The following is a 16,117-nucleotide window of genomic DNA, read 5'->3' as shown; positions in this document are numbered from 1 at the left end:
ATTGTGGGGTATGTGTGTGAAATCTGCTCTATATGGGAAAATTAGAAAAACAAAACAAAATACATCATAAGTCAGGCAAAACAAAATACATCTATATAAATATAATGACTCATCATCTACTTGCCACATCAAATGAGATAATTAAAACCATTTTCGTCCATGTAAATCAAGACATGCCCTATGAGCTATATATTAGCACTATATATGCGCAATTCCTGTGTAGAACTATCACGTTTTCATTTATTTATTTGTTTTTTTTATGTGTTCAATTGTTTGCCGGTTATTTACATGTGACTAGAACCATTTATTCTCACCTCATTTTACTTTCTTTTTTTGGACTAAGAGACCTCATTTTACTTTCTTTTTTTGGACTAAGAGACCTCATTTTACAGTAATATTTGACACAGAAAAACTACAATGCATGACTTTGAACAAATGGCATCAAGTTTTTCTTGAATAGTTGTGTTAATGTCTAAAATTGGACATAACTTAGATAGATGTGAAGTGGTGGATGATATGTGAAGGTAAGGGCCTTCAGCAGGTGTGTGTACCTTTGGTAAACAAGTGTCATCGGTGGGTTCATGTATGCCTATGGCATAAGGAAAGTAAGTAAACATACAGAAGACAGATATACGTGCTTCACCCTAATGAATGAGCTACATCCATGAAGAAGAATATTCTCATTATAAGTGGTTTACAACATGGTTGTTTATAGTATACATAGGGTTGGACTCAAAGAGAAGGGAAGAAGGGAGAAGCCCTTTATAAGTGGAGAGTGATCTCCTTTTTTAGGTAACGGGGAGTCTTCACTTCTTGTATTCCAATGTGAGACTCTTGACATGGCCTCTAGTTGTGACTTGTGGCAAGGCTTCTTTAGCTAAGGAGATGACCCTCAAAGCATGGCACGTGGCTCATCTTGCTTAGCTAGTTGCTCGGTTAGTCACAGTATCCAACAAGTCGTCCTTGTTTGGAGACTCTTTCCATCTAAATCCACCCTTAGAGAATTTTTATGGTACTCATAATCAATGAAACAGTAACATATTTATTGCATACTCATCATCGCTTCATTTAGTTGCCAGATTAATCAATTTTATTGCATGACTTCCCTCATCTACTTGTCATTGTAGACATTTAGTTCTGACCAACAAAATAGATAGCACGATGTTCATGAAAATACATTTCAAATTCAAGTGATTTTTTTGTAAAAATTATATATGTACACATTGCATATGATTAAATTGGTGAAAATGAATTCATCAACAACATTTAGAAATCCATAAACTCAAAGCATCAAAACAAAACTATAATCATGTTCGGAACTCTTAGCTGTTGATCTCGGCATTGAAAATAGTAATAGGTATGTGTTCATTATAGATAGACAAAAAAGCGTAATTGATGTAGTGGGTGATATGTCCCTAAACTCTAAGCATAGCCACTGCCTTAAACATCCACATGCCAATTTTATACTTGCTCTGAAACAACATATGGAGGATGCTGCAAGAAGTTCAACTATACATTGGTTTCAAGCAGAGATGAAAAAGCTCCAAGATTTGCCAGGATCAGCTTTTGATTGGTTGGCAAGGCTTGATCCAATTCAATGGTAGATCTCACTTCAAAACACACTCAAAGTGTGACATTCTCTTGAATAACATATGTGAAGCATTCAACAAGTTTATCATTGATGTAGAGACAAGCTTATTATAACAATGCTTGAGAGCGTCAGGTATTACATCATATTATTAATGGCAAGTAGAACGAGAAGCCATGGACAAATGGTCTTATGATGTGGGGCTAAGAGTTTTTGCAACTCTTGAGAAGCCAAAGAAAAACAGGGTAAGGTCAGCCGCTGAACCATCTACAAGCTCTAATCCTAAAGCTAAACAATTGCAATTTTATAATTTGGAAACCAAGTGTTCCATATGTAATCAAGCATACCATAATAAGAGGAAATGTCCAAGAGCAAATGAAGCAAGGAGTAGAAGCCATGTATATTCAACGCATCTGATTTTAAAATTTCTATATGTTTGGCATTTTGATATGGATTCGTATGTGATGTTTATCGGTTAGGTGTCATCACAAAGGCAAAAGAAGAGAGCACCTCAAGGAAACACATCAATTCAAAGAGTTACAAGACAATCAAGGCAGAAACAAGCATCATCTTCTACATAATCAAGGCAAAAACAACCAGTAAGTTGGGCACTAGTTATTTAAGTAGTATTATGGAACTCTTCATTTGTTTATTTCAGTAAATGCTCATGTCTATCTAACTCTGCCACAATATCAAAGGCTAGAAAAAAGACCAATCATCCCCAAGCATCTTCTCAGCCTAACTAATCTCATCAACCATCTCACCAACTAGCTTAACCATCTCAAGCTTCTTAGTTTGAACAACCATCTCAAGCTTCTTAATTTGAATAACCTCAAGCATCTTAGGCTCCACAAGCTTCTGAACAAAGGAAAATTAGGTTTACATCTCCAGCTAAGAGGAAAGCATTCTTGGCAAATTTTCAGTTATGGAGATATTGAAAAATCTCTGCTTTGTTTTGGTTATCATATGTGTTTTGTATATGTACTTGCCTTTTGACTTAGGGATATGATATGTGCAAATTGTGGCTGTCACAAGGAAATAAGGAGAGATCTAGGAATCGGATATGTTGCAGTCAACATCCATTGGAACAAGTTTCATGAAGATCTTCACCTCATCCAAGCACTGGAGCATGCTGATCCAAGGCCAAGAAGTTGACCTACGAAAATGAACAAAAACAAAATTTATAACCAATAAAGCATTTTTAGCTCATTTTCATTCTAATCAAGGTAAAATCTATGAAAACACAAAAAAGGAAGTAAAATGCTATAAAATGTCAAGGACTAACACAAAATATTAGGTGAATAACATCATAAATCATGTGTAAAAATGAACCCAACAGCAAGCCCATGTCTACTTCTTTGGCATAACACTTTAGACTAAGTGCCCAAGAGAGTCCTTCTAGTGACAAAGAGAAGGATGAGATGAGTAAAGTTCCTTATGCAAGCGCGGTAAGGTGTCACATGTACTCAATGGTTTGCACACACCCTGACTTAGCTCAAGCTGTGAGTATAATTTCAAGATACATGGAAAATCCGGGCAAACAACACTGGAATGCAGTGAAGTGGATTTTTAGGTATTTAAAGGGCACCAAGAAACTTGGGATTTTGTTTGAAAGAGAAACAAAGAAAGGCATGTGTATCGGGTTATGTGGATTCGGATTATGCAGGAGACCTAGACAAAAGGAGATCCACAACGGGGTATGTTTTCACTTGTGGTATTGGACCAATTAGTTGGAGAGCAATGCTACAATCAATTATTGCCTTGTCTACTACCGAAACGGAGTATATGGCACTAACATAGGCTTCCAAGGGTTCGGGATAGCTCAAGACTTTGTGGTGATACAAAGTGACAGTTAAAGTGTTAAATGACAGGACCCGACCCAATTTCCACTTTGGAATTCGCGCCAAGTCCTGTGCGTGTCCGACACTTGGCAATGTAGGGCACAAATGACCTTTTTACCCTTCTTGTCTCAAATTCTTTTTAACTTTCCTTAGACTTCTGCCGAAATTTCCGCAGAGTCTCCCCTGTATTTTGACTAATCCCAAAAATTTCCACCTGTTAAACAACCCATAAATTCACACCAACTACCAGAATATTCCAAATAACAGATCTCCACTCCAGTTTTCCAACTTCAACTATATATATCAGAGCATTTTCTAAGTTTCAGGGTTTCAACTACAAAACTTTACCTTACGTGGCGATGCGGAAGCTTTGAATGGCCCGGTGGTGGATCCCGCGTATTTCTATGGCCTGGGGGCGAAAAACAGGTTGAAAATGTGAGTGGACCAAACATAAGATTCTTGAAAACAGTTAAAATCATAATAACCCCCATAGTAAAAATAACTTGATAAGTAAGGCTAAAGTTCACCTGTGTTTAATATAAGGTATTCATCCGAATATATATAATCGTATGCATGTAGCTTCGTAAAACTGAACAATTATATGAAGATATAAAATGCGCCAAATATCAAAGAAACTGGTTTGAAATAGCTGAAAACCATAATTGAATAAAAGAGCTTAAAATCCTTGGAAAATACCACCTATTTGTACCCTTGTCATATCCGTCAATTCCCCTGGCAGGTCTCGGGCACCACGCAGTCTACCCGAGCCGCAAACTGGCAGAATCAGGGGACTATGATCAGCCTGATCTGCCGGCAGATTCCTCGAGGACACCAAGTCAGCTCGAGTCGTTCTGGCAAGATGCAGGGGACCGTAGTCAGCCTGATCCGCAATCCTGGCAGGTCTCGGGGACACGAAGTCAGCCGAGCCGCAAATCCTGGCAGGTCTCGGGACACCAAGTCTGCCGAGCCGCAAATTCTGGCACTCACGGTCCGAGCGTCCCCGAAACTCGTGAGGCAAAGTCAAGTGCACTGACGTAACTGAAATCAGATTGGATGTCCGTAGACATCGGTCCGACTATGGGTAATCACCAAAGATAAATGGGTACACGGTGGTTTAATTAGGAAATCTGATAACTTTCTGAAATCTGAATAATTAACTATATCCTCAATGTTGTTGCTATTCTGTTACATAAAAACTCAAGGTATGCTACTAAATATAACCTTCATCATATAGATACTCAAAATATTTAATAGTATAAAACATGCTCAAAGACTTGCAAAATACTTATTCAAGATCAAATAATGAAATTTGCTTATATAAACTTATTTATAAAAACTTGTTTATATAAAATCAAGATAAAAATCCTTTGTATAAATTCATTTGTATAACTCATTTATATAACTTATTTATATAAAACATTTATGGAAGAAAGTCCACTCACAGATGGTCCGAGCTAATTTGACCCTTCGAAGGTTCCTCCTGCAGGTCGACTGGACCTCTGATGCCTGATTATCCATGAATAATAAATCAATAAACTGTTGAATAAAAGAATTAAATTAAACACCCTGCCCCGGCTCCTAGAAATACGTGCACTCAAAACCAAGTTACTCCTGAGCCCATATTAGCTTTTTAGATAGTTAGAACGGTCTTAAGAGACCCGAAGCCTTACTAAGCGATAAACTGCCAGATCAGCCGATCCGGGACCCCGTGGGTCCACGATCTCCGATGGCCAATCTGGGCTCCCCTGAAGGTTCCTTACAGAGGAGGAACCATGTTCTGCGAGTTTGGTCCGAAACGGATGGTCGGATTAGCCAAAATTGCGTTATCGCTTAAAATCCAAACCCTAGCCCCAGGGTTCGCGATTCAGGAGTATCCGGGACTCCGATTCGTAATCCGTCGAATCCTACACGATCATGACATCGTGTAGACCGACATATCCGAAATTCAGCGCGATCCGATTATTTAACGACACTGCACCCACGGATCGCGCGATATGGAAAATCCGTTCGGGGTTCAAACGGACTCCGAATCGAGATCCGCGAAATCCCACACGCTCGTGACGACACAAGGGTCACAAAACTGCACAGAATTACATCACTACCCTCGCCCACGCGCTCCAGCACGCGCGGGCAGCTTTGGGTGTCCAAAGCGATTTCGGGTGGCCGAAAAATCTCCGAACCAAGACTCCAAACTCCTACCCTAGGTAAAACACCCCATTTGGAGTCACTTTTGTTCTTGGACAACCACCAAAAAGTGACCGGAAATGGTAGTTTCGAGCGGCCGAATTTCCGGCCAGATTTCAATTCGAAAATCGAACCCCTTAGAGCTAAAATCGATCGAAGCCCATATACCCATCAGCTAGAGGACGACAAATAGCTGAGAAACCATACCTTACTCGATCGATTTGGTGGAGCAACGAAGGAGAATTTCGAGCTGGAAGTTTGGGTAGCTTCGGACGAACCTCCGTCGGAAAACACGAATTTCCGGCCAGCTCAGGGCGGCCCCGGGGTGGAGGTTGGTCAGGTTGCGACGGCAACAAGGAGGCGGACGTGATGGTACCCACGGTGGCCGGGCCGTCGCTTGGAAGGCGAAGGGTCGCACGACCCAAATCGCGCGGAAGGAGAGAGAGAGGAGAGAGAGAAAACTGACGGGGGAGAAGAGAGAGAGCTATAAAAATCTGACTTTTTGACCAAATTACTATTTTGCCCTTCGCGGTTTTTAGACCATAACTTCTTCGTTACAGCTCCGATTCGGGTCTCCTTCGTGTCTACGAACTCATTTCGCCGCGCTCTACGTAATGGCGCAAGAGGAATTCCCAAATTCTCTCTCGATTAAAAAGTCAAATTTTCCCCCATTAAAATATGCGAGGGCAAATTGGTCTTTTTGCTAAAAGATATTTTCCTTACTTTTTAGATATTTTCTTTCTTTTTAGATATTTTGTTTTGGGTTCTTACATTAAATGCTTAGTCAAGAATCAAGTGTTTCATGGAAGGTCTAAGCATATTGATATACGGTACTACCAGATAAGGGATTGAGTGAATGATGGGGACATTGCAATAGAGAAGGTTCATACGGATGATTTCTTGACCAAACCAGTCACAGCTGAGAAGTTCAAACATTGTTTGAACTTGCTCAATCTTGTTACATGCTAAAGATTGAAGCAGAGCTCATGGCAATTATTAGAACGGTTTCCAAGAGGTTTGAAGAGGTTCTAGTAGTCAATGATTTTCACAAGGTGTTTAAGGCTCACCGAGGTGGAGATTGTTGATGTTTGGCTAACTTAAAGATGCGGAAGAAGTGAAAGAAACTGGGCTCTGCCGCTCTAGCTGCAGAGCAGAACTTCTCACCCATACCCAGGAGCTCGAGCGCCTGCTCCAGCAGCAGAATGCAGTCTTGAGCAGACTGCAAGCGCTCGAGCGAGATAAGCGATCCCAAGCAAATCTGGACAATTTTCTCCTAGTTTTGGAGTCTTTAATTTGCCTATTCCTTCCATAATTGTACTAAAGCCCTATGACATATAAATAGGCACTTGAGCGCTAGGTTATTGTAACGTGAGAAAACTAAGGCATCAAATTGGATTTGAGCCAATGGTGAGAGAAAAGAGAACTTGGGTTTTGTGAGAGATCAAAGGGGTTCTTCATTGTAACATAAAGGGTTCTTCATACTAGTGAATTTCTCGGGGATCACCAAGAGGACGTAGGCACAACGCTGAACCTCTATAAATTCTTGTGTTCTTTGTGTGTGTGTATAATTTGTGGTTTTGTGTATGCTTTATCTTTGCGTGGCTTGTGTGTGATAGTTATGTAGTCCATCAACGACAAGATCTTGGAGTGTTCTCGCACAACACCCCCCTCCTTATGTGTTGTGTGACTTTGTAACTTTGTTTTTTTCTTTCTTTTTCTTCACTAGGAAATCAAATGGAATTAGGCGATCCAATCCCTGTGGGATCGACCTCACACTTACATAAGTTTTATTACCAGCGGTTCGTACACTTGCGAGTATAATGCGTGTTTGAAATAATCTCTATTTTACAAGTTGTCTAAAATACCACAACAAGATCATTTCATCCCAATCACAACCACCGAACACAAACTCATGTTGGCGCATATCCATTCATAGCATATATATTAAGAAAAATTAAGTTTTAGACATAATTAATTTTATTAATTAGTTTGTAAGATATTGAATATTTTGGTTTTAGTTTTAATACCTAGGAAAAAACTACTATTTTGGAATAGCCCAAAGAGAGGCCCAGATTCGTTGGGCCAAGTAAAAAATAACTGATAAGACAATTCTACCCTTCTGATAAGACAATTCTACCCTTCTGGTACAATTCTACAATGGCACATGTAGTAATTTTAGGGTTGTTGGATGTCCTTTTGGTAAAATTAAGTGGCTTTGGTTTTATATTAATTAAGCAAAATTAATTATCTTTTTTCTAAATTAGTTAAGTTTTTTATGGGTTAAAACTAAAGAGCCCTATATATTAACAGACACATATATGTATCTCCAAACCCACTGAGTTGTTGTCAAAACCTATCATGTACCACATTCTGGACTTGATAGCTCTGATTCATTCAAACAAGCAGAAACCATTCGCACACGAAACGATAAAATTATTAACAATAATATTGAACACCAAATCAGATATGCAATGATATTCTGGAATTCAAACTAACATAAAGTTCATATCTCAAAATAACCATCCAGAATTTATTAATAAAATTAAAAAAAAATTGATGCACGTAAAAAAGCCCATCACATAATTAGCCTATATTAGTATAATTAAATTAATACACTTGGGTTTGAATAACATACACTAGACATATGCTCGTGAAGGCTGAAACTTCATAGCCGCACAGTATATGCTACATACGGTTCAATCAAAGTGATGTAGAATAGATGGCTGAGTTATCAAGGAACAGTTCGCGCATGTCGTCATGGCAGCAAAACTTAACCCGTGCAAGTATGGGCCTCGAGCTTAGAATTGGGCCCATGACCTGTTTTTTTGAAGAGAACTACGTGATGAGTGCAACTCTCAGCTATGTTAAAACATATGGGCTATTTTAGCCAAATTCTATCACTTACTATGACTTTTCAGCATTTTAAATTCTAGAATATTTTTTTAGAAACTTTTGTTATTTCCTTTTCGTTTTCTAATTAGCTTTTCTAACAAGTCTAGCTTGAAAACCTGGATCAGGATAGCGGCGGTTTTCTCATTAGCTTTTGCACGTTAGAAATCCTAATACATGTTGAGTCAGTGTACACATTAGATGGGTATGTGCATTATTATTATAGGTAGAGAATTTTCTAGGGTAGCTCTAATTATTTACCACCCATCAAGGTAATGGGACATTGCTTCTCTTAATTTGAGAAATATGGTTATTCTGAATCATATTTACTAAACCAATTAAATAAATTATTTACCACATAGGTTACATCATGTGGGCCACATGGAATATTTATAAAATATTCTCTTTTTTTTTTTTTTTTATAGGACCTTTCCTATTGAAAGGGGCGATAGCATATTAAACTCACACACACAACACGGATGCTAGGACTCGAACCCAGAGCCTTGCTGATAAAGTAAATACTCCAAACCACTACACTAGTGGATCCTTTGCTTATAAAATATTCTTAAAGCAGATACATTGGCAAAAAAGGTGTACTCTTCATTACATCCTTGTATTTGGTTTAGTAATTATCCCATGGAAGTTTTAACCCGTTTGTATTTTTGATATATTTGGTTTACAAATCCCACATGGATTTTCTTTGTAATTTAGTTCATTTTTCAACCCCCCAAAAAAAAAATGAAAAAAAAAGCCACAAGACATGCATGTGGTTAGGAATTGTGGAAATGGTAAAGTCGGTGAACAAAGCCCATGATATAGAGATTTCCTCTTAAGATATTGTACTAACCTAATTCTAGACAAAGTATAAAGTTGTGGCTGGAGGAAAGCGACTTAGGCAAGTCGGGTAGACTTAGGCAATCACTTAGTAGGCAAGAGCTATACGACGAAAAGGCCAAAAGCCTATAGTCCTAATCGTGTACCTCTCCATTCTAATGACATCACTCTGTTATAAAAACCAATCTCTTCTATTGTTGCCTATTTTTCTATTCTATTATATCCAAGAATTAACTAAGTTTGTCCAAGTGCCTATTAAGATTTCAGGTGCTGCACCTATTGCCTCTTAGGGAGAGTAGTGTTTGTGAAATAGATGTCACCGAATTCAGTCATAATCAACTCTTTTACAACAAGATCAATGCCAAGGAGGTGGTTTGGAGATTCAACTATGTCGTCGAACCTCAACTCTAGCTTTGCCCTTTGTCGAAGCTTACCTCTACCACTCAGCCCAAATCTTTTCTATAAACAAAAAAGAAAACAATCCGTATCGTCTATCCGAGCTGGTCCAGCAAAAGATCAATCTCAAATTGCCAAGCCTGAAAATATTGCTCGGCCCGCGGCAAACTTTCATCCAAGCGTTTGGGGAGATCGGTTCATCAACTACGATTATTCCAATGACAATGTAGTGACATTTTCATTGTTTTTTTTAAAACCAAAATTGTTCACATGGTTTTGCTCATGATCATTTAATTAACTACTTGTTGATGATCGATGGCAGATAACTCATGTGCATGACAAGCAGGTTGACGAACTAAAAGAAATGGTGAGGAGGGAAGTGTTCATAAGTCTTAATGCTGGAGGTGATGATGGTTTTGCACATCAGCTCAAGTTAATTGATGCAATCCAGCGTCTTGGTGTGGCATACCATTTTGAAAGAGAGTTTGAAGAAGCACTGGAACGTATACATGGTGCGTATCATGACCATGCTATTAATGATGATGATGATGGTGATCTGTACAATGTTGCTCTTGGCTTTCGCCTACTGAGGCAGCATGGATATAATGTTTCATGTGGTACGTATTATAAGAACTTAATTAATGATATGTGGAGAGAGTGATGTGAATGACTACTTATTATCACTCAATTTCGTGTATATATAGACAGTTCATCTCTCGAGCACATTTTTTGTTTAAGAAAGAATGGAATTGTCAAGAAAATCTCACTTACTCAATTCTCTTCAGTTTTGATCTCATATATATGACATGGTTGAGCGTTTAGAATCACAATTTATAGCTTAGAGTTTAAGTTTTTACTTGGATTTGGTTGAAAATTGTCAGGAACCTAACCTAAGTTCTAAATGATCATTCTATAACTCAAATAATCAACACTATTAATAAATAGAACCAAAGTTGAATAAAATTTTGTATATGTGAGACTTTGTCAATTTTTCTGTCCATTGAGAAAGAACATACATCCTATAGAGAGAATCAATGTGTGTGTGTATATATACACATATACAGTTATTCTCTATGTAGAATGTCCCTCATCGTCTTTAAGACAAGACGCATTGAGAACACCTCACTTCCACTCAATTTTGTACAACTTTATCTCATCTATTGATATGACTGATTTTTTTACTGTGCAGAATTGTCATTTAGAACTTAGATTTTTGGTTTTTAGGCCCAAAATTTGATACTTACAACCTAAGATCGAAGCTTTAAAGGACTATGACATACCCTAAATAATCAAACAGGTCCATAAATGGGATCAAAGTTGAAGAAAAGAGTAGAAGTGACGTTTTCTTAATTAACGTCATGTATTTAAGAAAGATGAAAACATCCTGTATAGAGAATATCTATATATATATATATGTTTATACATTTTTTTGACAAATCAAGCAGGAATGTATATATATATATATATATATATATATGTGTGTGTGTGTGTGTTTTGTAATTTTTTTGACAATCAAGCAGATCTGTTCAACAAGTTCAAAGATGCAAATGGTAATTTCATAATTGTTGACGTGTCGGGTATGCTAAGCCTTTATGAAGCCACACATCTAAGGAGTGCATGGAGAATATATACTAGAAGAGGCCTTTGTTTTCACCACCACTCACCTTATTGAATCCAAAACAACCCATGCAAGGTATTCACTGGCAGCACAAATAACTCAAGCCTTGGAGAGACCTCTGCTAAAAAGTCTAGAGAGGTTAGGTGCCAGGAATTACATGTCAATCTACCAAGATGAAGCTTCACATAATGACGCTCTAATAGAACTTGCAAAGTTAGATTTCAATCTTGTTCAGTCCTTGCACAAAAAGGAGCTCAGTGAGATTATTAGGTAAATCTCTCTTTTAATTGTAAATGTGAGCATAAAAGATCTAGTTTGCACACTGCAAAATGCATACTAATTATTAGTATTAACGAATTATATACATGTTTAGGTGGTGGAAAGAAGTCGACTTTGAAAGGAAGCTGCCTTTTGCAAGAAACTGGGTAGTGGAATCGTACTTTTGTACAACGGCAGTATATTTTGAACCACAATACTCTGCCGCAAGAAAAATTCTAAGCAAAGCCATTGTCCTGTTTATAGCGATGGATGATATATACGATGAATTTGGTACATTCGAAGAACTCGAGATCCTTACAGAAGCGATTAGGAGGTTTGAAATAATCATAGTTCCTTCTTTTTATTATGTAAAGATATGTTTTCTCCTTTTTGCTGAACTAAAATTGATACGCTTACTGATTAAGTTTAACTAATTTTCAGGTGGGATGTCAATTGCATGGATGAACTGCCAGACTATATGCAAATATTTTTTCATATACTGTTGAATCTTTTCAATGAAATTGAGGAAGAGATGGTGAAGGAAGGAAATTCATGCAGAGTTCACTACGCAAAAGAAGCTGTATGTAGATTCATAGTTAGCATAGCTTTGACCTTCAATACATTGTATATATCTGGGGCTTGATTTTTGAATTTTTTTCTGCTCGAACTATATCTTTATATTTAAGTTTAATCACTCGTTTAGCATATGGAAATGCAGTGGAAAGCTACAGCCCGCGCTTTCTTTGATGAGGCCAGATGGTTGCACGAAGGATGCATCCCATCCATGGAGGAGTATATGCATGTTGCAACAACTTCTGTTGGTAACACCTTACTTTCAACTATATCTTTACTTGGCATGGGAGATGTTGTAACGAAAGAGGCATTTGAGTGGTTGTTTAGTAACCCTAAAATTCTCAGAGCTTCGAATATCATTTTTAGGCTTATGAATGACATTGCCGTCTGCAAGGTATACAATTTTCTTTATCACACGCTGAATAAGATTAATATTAAACAAGATAAATTAACTAAATGCTTTGGATTATATATTTTTTCAGTCTGAGAAAGAGAGAGGGCTTGAGACTTCGAGTGTTGATTGCTACATGAAGCAACATGGAGTCTCAGAGCAAGAGACACTTGATGTTTTCAACAAACAAGTTGTGGATTTGTGGAAGGATATAAACGAGGAGCTCCTTATAAAGCCAACTGTTGTGCCAAGGCCTGTACTCATGCGCGTTCTCAATTTAACAAGAGTTATGGATCTGCTTTACAAAAGGGGAGATGGCTTCACACATGTTGGAAAACTTATGAAAGATATTGTCACTTCACTTTTTCTTGATCCTGTTCCACTTTAAGTTGGATTCTTTGTGATCTTTGTAATTTATGGCTACCTCAATAATCACAGAAAATGCAAGGGGATTGTATAACTCAAGTAGTTAAGAGCATTTACTCCTGCATCTCCTAGGTTTGATTCCTCATTTCTCCAATATTCAAAGAAAATGTCATTTACTTATTCTAGATCACTAAAGTTTAGACGCTCATGTTCGGGCCACCAAGATTTAAGTTGAAGAACATGTGAATTCTCAACTAACTTGTTTAAAGTCTGACCAGCCCTAATTAGACCCATTACGACGTCTTTTTTTATTTTTTTGGACGTGGTGTTAATTTAAAATACTCTTATCTCTAAGAATACCTCATTTTCAGTTATAATGAGACACCAACATTCAGTTATAAACTTATAATACCTCATTTTCCTAATCCTAGCAGCCTTTTCCTTTTTCTTTTCTTTTTTTGCCCCATCTTTTCCATTGAAAAGAGAAAAAAGGGAGGGGGAGGTGGCTCTGTTATTTTCGTTTTCCGTCTGATGAAACTCGTCCTCCAACCAGTCACATGTTCCTTGTTTTACCCAAAAAACAACCTCAATCCTCTGCCACTAGTAAGGCCGGTACCTCCTGCAAGGTTACTTTCATCACTAAAAATTTACAATCAAGTTCATAAGGCCACCACCATTTTTCTAAGTATTAATAATAGAAATCTAAGTTTGATATCTGACTTAATTGCAACAACTTTATATCACAACGATGAAAAGAATAGACCGTAAGAGTTTTAAGTGCATTCCAGCAGCCATCTATTATTTGATGTCTATACCCAAATCATATAGCATTGCATTCTACGTGCTGAATCTTGAAACATTTTGAAACAGAACTCTATATGATTTGATTTAATTGCGTCATTTCACCTATCCACGGAGAAAATAGTTGTCTGCCAGCTTTGGAATTTCGGTTATAGAATTCAGAGTGCCGCCCCTACAGACATGATTCTTCTCGCTTTTGAAGCTATTATTTTTGTCTGCAGGCCTGGGGCTATTTGTGCCTCTTATAGTCAGTTTCTTTGTGTTTGGGCCTCAGGCCCATAATCTACACAAAGAAAAACAAAATAAATCAATCTTCCATGTACTTGATTTTAGAGTCACAAACCAACTGATAGAATTTTCACTATTATTTTGGTTTCATTCACTACTTTCTTTAGTTGAGGATTTCAAAAATCATGGCGGAACGAGAAATTTTTCTTAGGGTGTGCTAAATTTTTTATTTTTTTATTTTATTTTTATACAAGATCTATATAAACAATGAGAATTATTATTATTATTTTTTTTTGGGTATACTAATTGATACAGTGACAACCAAGTGGGAATCAAAAACTAAAACTATGGGAAGCAGAAACACAAACAAAAGTACAATTCGTAGCAGTAGCATATCCAAAAAATTTAAACATAAACATAAACCCTAAAGCTTTGTTGCACTTGTAGATCTAGATGTGAACTTGTAAATCAGAAGAAGAAGAAAAGAGAAGAAAACAATGGTTCCCACTCGTGTGGCCTCCAATATATATATATATACATATATATAGTCCCCTTCTATTGAGGGATCCCTTAAATAATTTTATTTGAGGGAAGCCCTTTAGGGTACCCTATAATTTTTTTCCCAATGATCCAAACCATCTATTTTTTTGGTCTTCATTCATAGATCATCCTTACAAAAAAATTAGACAAATCAGAAACCGTTTCAACATCCAATTGTGTCTTACAAAATCAATGAACACGGTACTTCAAGAAAATACTAAAATTTCAATAACTCAATTAAGTGGTCAAATGATATCCGATTCAAGTGATTTTTTGTAGAGATGATCTTTGAATGAATATCTACAAAATAAACGGCTTGGATTAATGAAATACAATCCGGAGTGGGGCCTACAAGGGGTATCCCTCAAGTAATATTTGAGGGATCCCTCAATAGAAGCTCTCTGTGTATATATATATGCAGCAAGTATGTGACTTTGTGGGCCAACTAGCTTAACAAACGGTGGGCTAATATTTGTGGGAGTAGGAAATATTTTATAAAATTTGCACCAAATCAATATTTTATTAAATCTTGCCTTCAACTGCAGGGGTGGCCTTGAGGGTGTGCAAATGGTGCCACCGCACAGGGCCCCTGATTTTTGAGGGCCTTCAATTTTTTTATGTGTATAATATTTGTATATATTAACAAATGTTTTATATATATATATATATATACCGAGTGAGCAATTTTTTAACAAAAAGATGTTTCTAGTTGTGTTGGTTAGCAGAGCCTCACCTTTTATTCAGGGCGCGACTTCAAAACCTGGTTTTTTTTTTTTTTTTTTTTGTAACAACAATTAATAATCATAATATTAAAAAAGGCAAACACGTTATTTTCTATAGATAATAACCATCTCTCTTTGGCTCTCTTTTTTAATCCTTTGATAAATTTTTTTTTTTTCAATTTTAAGGATTTCAACACAAAAAATTGACCAAAAAAATTCATAAATGTCACTCAAATGCAAATAGTTAGATTTAAATCTGAATTCAAATCAAGTATTTATCTAAATTTCAATTTATATATACTAAATGACTTACTTCATTATCATGTTGATTGGTTATATAATGAAAGATGATTTAATTTATAATTTGTATGCTAACTGATGATGATTTTTACTTTAAGAAAATCTTGAGGCAATCTTGAGGATTTTTGCACAATGCACCCGAGTTCCATTCCCGTAAAAAACAATCTTGAGGCAACCCAATATAATACTCCCCCATTTCCCTCCCTATCGAATGACAAAAAAAAAAATAAAAAAGATGAAATTGCAAAACTAGTAGTATTAAAATTAGGGAGCGATTTTCTCACTCCTTTTTTATCCACTTACACTCCATTTATTAAAAATTGTATATTCCCGCTCCTCTTTTCTCCACTTACACTCCTTTTTTTGTTATAGTAAAAACTATTAAAAAAACAAAAGGGAGTGTAAGTGGACAAAAGGGTAGTGGAAAAATCACCACCCTAAAATTATAGTTAAAAATTTATTACGTACATGACCAGTAAAATTTCTTTAAAGAACAGAGTCATATGCAAATGTCACCTAGCTAGCAGCAAAACCACCATAAAGACAATAAGGGTCAAATTAAAATTTTGGTTTTTTTTTTTTTTTTTT

At 36.8% G+C, this 16,117-nt stretch overlaps 1 pseudogene; it reads left to right on the top strand.

The window, feature by feature from the left end:
- Positions 1–9,569: 9,569 nt before the first annotated feature.
- LOC117625744 lies at positions 9,570–12,960 on the top strand (annotated as a pseudogene).
- The last annotated feature ends 3,157 nt before the right edge of the window (positions 12,961–16,117 follow it).

Source organism: Prunus dulcis, chromosome 4, assembly GCF_902201215.1.
Source record: "Prunus dulcis chromosome 4, ALMONDv2, whole genome shotgun sequence".
Taxonomy (NCBI): domain Eukaryota; kingdom Viridiplantae; phylum Streptophyta; class Magnoliopsida; order Rosales; family Rosaceae; genus Prunus; species Prunus dulcis.
Note: the sequence above shows the minus strand (reverse complement) of the source record. Positions and strands in the feature narration are given on the sequence as shown.